This window comes from Lactuca virosa, chromosome 8 (genome assembly GCF_052849685.1).
Source record: "Lactuca virosa cultivar CGN04683 chromosome 8, Lactuca_virosa_CGN04683_v6, whole genome shotgun sequence".
Classification (NCBI taxonomy): domain Eukaryota; kingdom Viridiplantae; phylum Streptophyta; class Magnoliopsida; order Asterales; family Asteraceae; genus Lactuca; species Lactuca virosa.
Window position 1 is genome coordinate 243,265,183 of NC_136433.1, and position 8,958 is coordinate 243,274,140.

Below are 8,958 nucleotides of genomic sequence, written 5' to 3' on the forward strand. Positions count from 1 at the left end.
CTTGGTGGCTTATTTGAAAACTATTGATTCTACTGTAGAAACTGGGATATTGTTGGAACGGGAAGATAAGAAATCCAAGAGGTCGAAGAAGAATGAAACTAGTTCTTCTGAAAACAAAGTTATAGAATTGAAATCTACGAAATCTCCAAAGAAGAAGCCTATTACAGTTGAAGTGTCTGTTGCTGAGACAAAATTGATTGAGCCTGTTGTTGAAGATACTCAAGAGAAAGTGGTGATTCCTTCGAAGACCAGTATGTTTCGAAGAATCAAAATGAAATCTACACATAAAAGCAAGTCTCCAACACATAAAGTGGTCCGAAAGCCTCAAGTTACTCATCAAGGTGTTTTAATTCGTGAAGTGCCAGCACCTGTTTATCCATTGTCAAAGAAACGAAGGGTTGAGGATATGGCCAAACATCTATCAAAGAAGAAGAAGACATGAAAGCTTATGCTTTCCACTGAGTCTATAGAAGAAGACGATGAACGAATTCCTGAAACACCAGAAGTAACTCTTCACGAAGAAAGTTCAACTCCTAAGCAGACAATAGTCATACCACCCGAAGATTCGGTTGCCAAATCCGTTTCTGAGGTGGTACGAACTTCAGGCATCCCTGCAAACGTATCTGATACGGATGCAAATGTCAATATGGGTGAAGGAGATTCAAAGAAAGTAGATCAAGGTCATTCTACTTCTATGGCCTTCGAAAATATTGTTTCTTTACCTCCACCAATCACTCCAATTACTTCAACCACTGATTCCCCTACATTCGAAAATATCATCAATCAACCCTTTACTTCCATTTTTTCTTCTCAATCCACTGATACACCCAAACTTAATTCGCCTGTTCAAGAAACTGTTCTTATGGAAACCGACACTGATAATGAAGGTTTTGGAAGCACGTTTGATGAATTAAAGTTTGATGACGAAGAAGAAGATTTTCCAGACCATATGTTGATGACGATGAAACAGTTTAAAATTATGAATATGAAGTTGAATTCCATAATTCAATCTCAAGCTGATTTGGGGGGTGGTTCGCCAGTCTCAAGTTTGGAAGTTGATACTATGTTACAAATGTTCGAAGCCAAGATGGTGGGTAAAGTCTCTGGGATGGTTAGAGACTCTGATTCAAGAAATTTGGAGAAGGTTGATCATATTGATCAAAACAATGAGCTAAGGATAAATTCTCAAAATTCAATGTTTGCTGGAGATTTAAAAGACTTGAAGACAGTTGCAAAGGAACGACATGTTCTCTTTGTTCAAGATGTTAAGAAGGTCAGGGAGGATGTTAATTTGCAGATTCGTGAACTTCGCGAAGATATGCAAAAGGAGGTTGCTAGTGTCAAACAGGATTTTGCTTCTCTGAGTCAGAAGATTGACATTATTTGTGATGCTGTCACGAAATTTATCAAGTTATACGAAAGTATGAGTCCTCAACTTACTCAACTTTCTACCATGGAAAGTAACAACTTTGTGGAAGTGCTTACATTGCTGAAGGAGTTAAAAGATCTATCTGTCAAGCCAGTTTCATCTTCTTTGATTACTCCAGAATTCTTATCCCAAAAGTTCACCCAATTCGAAGCTATTTTACACAAGCAACTGGCCCCTCTTTCTCGTATATCAAGCCTTCTACCAACAACAGATGCCCCACCTGTTTTTACAGGGGTGCATGGGGGAGAAAGAAAAGTTGAAGATACGAAGGCTGGTGGTGAAGATGCGAAGGTTGTGGGAAAGGTGTTTTCTTCGAAGATCTCATCAACGAAGCGAATTGTTGCATCTGCTGGGCCGGTTACTTCAACAGTTGTAACAACTATGCCAATTACAAGACCAATTTCGAAAGGAATTGTGATTGGTAAATCTGCTGATACTGGTGGGAGTGGTTCGAAATCAAAAGAGGTAATAGATAATTCAGCTTTGAAAGATAAAGGGAAAACGATAGTTATGGAAAAGTCGAAAGAAGAAAAGAAAGCTGAAGCAGAAGCTGATATTGAAAAGCTAAGGTTGATTCAAAGCATAATGAGTCAACGTGCAAGTGATCCTAATGGTATGGACAAAGGTGATCCGTCCAAACACTACAATTATGAAACAATCGAAGCCAAGGTTGCATATAATCATATGTATTCAGTCGAGAAGAAACCAAAGCAGAGTTATATGGTTACGAATACTGATACAAGTCAGCTTGACTTTCCAATGAATGAAATGATGTTCATCATGCCACAATTTAAAGCAGAAGGAAATTTCAAAGAAAAGGATGATGGTACTCACATGAAAATTAGATTTCATGCTGTTCTTGCAAAATCCCATGAGGAAGTTTGGTCTTTGGTGAAGATCAAGAAAGTCATCAGTATGAAAAAGGATGTGGTGTTCGAAAACACAGTCCAAAATATCAAGTATGTGGTTGCCAGGGAAAATGGAAATATTTGCGAATTTATAATTGCAGATTTTCCATTAATGAACTTGTATGATCTTATACAAGTTGCATTGATTCTGAAAGACAAATCGTTTTCATATCTTCAAAACACTGAACATGATGAATTTAAGCTTAGGGTTGCTCACATCAAGATTTTCATCAAAAATTATTATGAGTGCTTGGCTCTAACTGATGTGGATTTAGCTATAGTTAAAGGTATGGAAATAAAAGCTCCAATGGCACCTACGAAGACTCAAGCAGAATTAAAAAAGTATGCTGATGGTGAAATTTGCTTGAAGCCTTTTGGGATGGTCTTCGCAGGAAAAGACAAGGCTGGAAAAGCAAAACGTTTTTTGTTCCAGGCATGTGAAGTGGAAAGATATTAAACATCTCAATATACGAACTTAATTGTTCGTATGTATCATTGTAAGAAAAACAATGAAGGAGATAAGAAAGAACTAAAGAAGATAATTTCCTGGTACATAGAAATTCGAAGAGTGATGCTGTATTCCATCCAGCTTCTTACAAATTAAGAAGGTCGACTATGATTACAAATAGGGAGATTGTAAGGGTCAAAATGTTGTAATTAGTCGAAGTGTATTTTGCACTCTTCGAATATTTTGTAATATATTTTACTAAGGCGCTTTTATTCGAAGCTTAAGTGTCTATGCCTTAGTATATTTTTTGTACGCTTTATGTTCCCTATAAATAGGGATATTTACTAGAGTTAGATAAGAGTTTTTACAGACCTGTCTTTGTACTCTGTAAACATTCGAAAACGTAATAGAGCTGATACAATATCATATTTACATCTGTTGTTCAATCTCGCATTCTTACTTGATTTTATACTCTGATTCATTTTATACTCGATTAATTGATTCATCAGCATTTTATCATGCAATCCGAAGCAGATCCTTAGCCCTAATCTACCATGAAATTATCATAACATATAGCATTACATCATGTATGGGTATTCTGGGAATCACTTACTTAAGCTCAGCTGATTGCACGCATCACACCCCTTTTCTTTATAAAAATCTTTTAGAAAACTCGTTTTCTTTCAAAAAGATTACCATCTCCTTAGTTTGAGTCTAGACACACCCGAGAGTGTGCCTGAATCCCTCAAACCAAGGCTTTGATGCCTACTTGTAAAAGCCCAAAAATCATAGTAAAATTTTTCATTTTTAAAACAAGAAGTTGTACAATTAAGTTTTTCAAAAATCAATCAAAATTATTAGGTCAATTAAACATCTGAGCAAAAATCATAAATAGCCAATACAGATAACTATGGGGGATGATGTATAGTCACGCCATGCCCTTCACTTTAAAACTAGAAGTACTTGAAACCATAACATAAAACTGTAAGTACAAAGCTTAGTGAGTTCCCTAAATACCACATACCATACATATAATGGGGCCCACCCAGAATCGGGCCCCACCCAATACATATCTGTTAGTAGCATGCGATGGGCCCTGCCTAACACATTCATCAGGCCCCCCGGTATACATACAAAAATATACAATACATGCAAGGGTCACACAGACAAATAGCATCCTATAAACACAATCAATGGGCCGGCAGTGATGCCTTTCAACCCATAAATACTGTGAGGAGACTCACCTCAACCTGATGATAACCGAATCACACACGTGCTGCTGCTATAAGTCTCTTCGCACTGAACATATCCAAAATCACCCATCATCAATAATTAGGGTAATAACCCATAATCAATGGTCCAATCATATTCTATCATGCTAAGGGGTAAAAGACTATCTTATCCTTCCTATACTTGGGCCAACAATTCATGGCCCAAACCCAAAATGACCCAAAGCCCAAGATGACCCTTAAGAGCTTTTGGTGAGTACCCCCTATGTACCACCACTGTACGTCCAACGTACTGCGTGTTCGAAGAGAGGGTAACGAGTTGAAACCCGTTATGCGTAGCATACCAAGAGGGTACGCCCAACATAACTCACTGCTTCCCAAACTCAACTTTTAAGCTCTTAATTCTTAAGACCAAAATCATCCAAATCACATATCTAACTCTAAGAGACGTCTTAAGTCATAAAGTTCCTATCTTTATGACTTTGTAGGGAATAATGGAATCCAAACCAACGCCTTAGATTAATAACTTCACCAAAAGACCACTAACTCATGCATGGAAGATATATATGTTGGATTAGGTGTCTAAGCCCATAACTATAATTGGCATGTACTTGACCCGATAGTAGCATGGTCCTTTTGGGTTGCCTTCACCGGAGCAATTTTATAAGATGGACTTTTGAGAAAGAGGTTATTTGTGATTTATTAATATATTATAAGTATAATATATTAATTGAGAAATCATATTATTCAATTAGTATTGATCAAGAATTAATTTGGAATTAATTTAGTGATCAAAAGAGACTGATTAAATTTACGGGGACTGATTAAGTAAATCAGTAATACTTATAGTATGGGCTAATGATCCATGGTTGATTAGGGATGGGCTAAACCTATATGATAGTCCATGAAGGTTTAACCCATAGGGCCTAAGAAATATGAAGGGTCATGGTGAATTAGGGTTTGCATGGATGAAACCCTAGTCTTTGCCACATTATAAAAGCAACCCCTTAACCCCTAAAATCGCACTATGTACTCTAAAGAAGAACCATAACCGGTTTTGGTGCTACCTAGCTTCTCTCATAAGCCTCCTCTTGCATTTGGTTTTGTGACACATTAGAGGCATCACATTTAAGGTACTAAAGCTTTTAAAGGCCAAGAACTACAAGCTACATCAAGAGGTATTCATCTAACTTGGTTTTATGTTGTATATCTCCAATTGCATGCTAGTTAGGGTGTATGCTTTGGAAAAATGAAATTGCATGTATAATTAGAGAAAACTTAGATCCAAAGCATCTAGGGTTGTATGTGCACCATAGGAGTGTTATAGTGCTCAAAAACCCAACAATATACCCATCAAGATTTGATTTATATGACGTAATGATGTAAAAAATGATTAGAAATGAGGCTTAAAGGTTCTGGAGTAACTTCTACTCAAAAGATCCATGATACAGGACAAAAACATGCTCATAACATTACCTAAAACTAGATCTAGATAAAAGAACCATCAAGATTGAAGCTTTATACCTCCAAAAGAAAGATCAAGATGAAAAAGGTCTGGATCTACAAGCTCTAAGCCAACGAACACTTCTCTAATGAGATCCTTCTTCTCTAATATGCACCAAAAACACTTGAAATCACTCAAAGGGATCAACAATCTCATAAATGGGGCTAGGGTGTAGAGGATAGAGGCTGGAGATAAGAAGGGCTTCCAATAAGTTAAGGTCTTTAATAAGGTTCAAGATCCAGAAATTAGGGTTTGAACCTGCCTCGCGTACGCTCAACATACTCTAGGTACACCCAACGTACTAGAGAGAATATTGCAACCAACTTAAGCGAAGTACGCCCAACGTACATGCCACGTACGCCCAACGTACAGGGTAAAACACACTCCCATTCTAACTTCCGAAGGCCAGAACTTATTCATCCCAATTCCGTTTTCAGCATTTTTATATGCTCGGAAAGGAATGAAAACCCTACAATCCTATCTAATCTCCTTTGACTTAAAACCCTCCGAACTAGAATCCTTATGTAACATCTTGTAACGCTCGTGTTTCTGGCTAAGCATTAATATAATGATGTAATTGTTAGGGTCAACAATTGTAACGTATTTTGAAGTAATAAAGAGGAATTATTTGAGTATTATGTGATTTATGTGATTTTGTGTGCATTATACTTATTTATAACTACGTAATAAAATAATAATAAAAATAAGTGTCAAAAATAAAATAATAGATAGACCCAATATCTATGAAGAAAGTTGAAGTGGTCGCAACAAGGATTCCGGGGATATAAGGAACGCTGAAATCCGACTTATAACAAAGAAGTTATGACATGTTGAACTTTTGCGGAAAAACCGGCACGACACCGGGAATCGTAAAAAGTGAGTATGCGATAAAATACTTTTTAGCCTTAGCGATCTAAACGAAATCCATAGTATATGTTAAACCGAGAGCGTGCATAAAAAGAACGTCCAAATCTGACTTTGTATGAGGAAATTATGATTTTTCTAAAATTTAGCATAGTAGTGCAAATCCCGAAATTCGAATTTCAGATCGACCGATTTTTAGCCGACACAATCTAAATGAGAATAGAATATCTTGTTAATAAAAAACTCAATGATATAAAGACAGAAGAAAACGGACGTCGGATGACAAAGTTACGATTTTTTAATGGACTTAACATGTCTAAGCCTGTTAAAATATAACTTTAAAAATAAATCAAAATTAGCCGATGGAGTCTAAACGACAGTCGTAGATTACGTCGCTACCTAAGTGTGGATATAAAGAGCGTAAAAAACAGAGCTCGTATGTGAAAGTTACGTAATTTAGAAGTCGGGAATAGGCTGATGTGAAGGGGGACACGTGGCTTAATCTCGGCCCTTGCTTTCTCCCCACGATCTCGCATTCGGATCTTGACAGCTGGCCCTCGTACGTGCAGCGTAGCCCCTCGTATGCACAACGTATTGGGAACGTGCTGCGTACTCTGAAGCTATGCCCAACGTAGTCCGAAGCCAGCTCCTATAAATAGATGTGAGGGACATCTCATTTCTTCACATCTCAACCTTTCTTTCTCTCTAAATACTCCCAAACTCTCCCTCCCCTTCCCTAGCACTTCTTAAGTGTTAGAGGCGAGTCCCAGAGCGCAAAAAGGCTCCGAGAAGAAGAGCTTTCGACTCGGAAGTTCTGCCCCGCAGAGCTCGGTTCCTAGCTAAACCTCTTTGTAAGTGAGTTATGCTTACCCTACTTTAAGTATAGCTTATGTTTAAGTTTATTATCGTTATTATGAACCTATAAAAAATATATGTAAGTATTATAAAAAAATAAAAAGTGTTATTATAATATCTTTTAACTGCTCACGGTGCGGGGAATCTGGTTTGAAGGGCCGCATAGGGTTGTTGGATTTCACAACAGCTTAAATGCCAAAATGGTCCTGCCCTCTGGTGTTTCATGTCTGGCCCCTGTCTGTACATAGTAGTTGAAAAGTATTGTTTAACACTTATAAAACAATAGTGCTCGTAAATAGTCGCAATAAATATTACACTAAAATCTAGCGGTAATGATACTAGGTTTCGTCAAAGGAAAATATAATTGTTAGAAGCAAAGCGCTGCCCGAGTTTGGAATCATCACTTTAAAAAGTGAGTGCATAGTTACTTTCATCTTACACATAGATAAGAAGTATTTAATATAAATTACATGCTATGTGTGCGTATTATCTGTGTACTTGATATTTATGCTGGATGAACAAAATATACACGTTTTACTTGATTTAAACTGTATATGTATTTCATACCTATAATTATGATGGGTAAAGATGGGTAGATGATATAGATGATGAAATAAATGATGAGAGGCCTCAATGTTTAAACTAAGTGGAATGCTGGCAGGCTCGCAACCTGTAGGTGTTTTTGAACTAAGTGTTCACCAGGTGCACTTCATCCCCCTCATGGTTGCCTTATTTGACATATATTGCTGAGGAATCCCCTATGCAGTATTGTCATCCCGATGAAAATCCTTAGGCTCGGTTCCTTAAATTAAATGCTCTAGGGGCAGAAAGTGAAGATAACGGAAACGGGTAATCGGGTTGATTGATTGATGAAATTAATAAACTTAATTATTGTGGGTTGAAAACCCTATGTGTTCACCAGGCTCCCAAGCCTGAACCACTCAGTTTCTTGTATACAGGTAATGGCAAGAGAGCACATGAGTGATGATCTGATGACAGATCAATGGATTATAGGTCATTAGAATAATAGATGTTGTAAATTCTATGTTGGTTCTGTTTATGCTTTTGATTTGTATTGACAATGACATTCGAAGGTTTTTAATATAATGAAAATTCATTTCTTCAAAAATGCTTTGAGAAATTCCTTATCATATTTTTGGGAAAAAATTCCGCAACATATTTCTTCAAAAGTATACTCTGATTTTCAAATAAAGCATAAACAAATCGGTCTTTTTCTGACCGTGAAATTGGGGATGTCACACGTCCCATTTTCACAACTAAAAACTTTTCATTTTATTAAATTAAAGCTTCCCAATTATAAATACATTATGAAGAAAACAGTTTATTCCAAATACATTTATTGAAAATTTGCGTGAAATCTTCAATGTTGCTGATGAATGTGTATAGTCACGCCTTTGCCTTCCCATGACGACCGATGATACCTGAAACAATAAACAATTGGTTAAGCATAAATCTTAGTGACTTTTCCCTAAAAAAACCCCATACGATAAACATACAAGCATGCACAACGGCCCACCATGATCAGATTGGAATGCCTAGGCCCAATTAGTCCACGGTCTTGAATGCCAATATGTAACGGGTCCAATTAGCCATCGGGCTGGAATAACGAGGGTTTGTTGGCCTATCGCCTCAACCTAAGTGCTATTCCCGAGCCTGTGCCTATGAGTTACAGCCGACTCACACCAAATATCTTGGCCTAT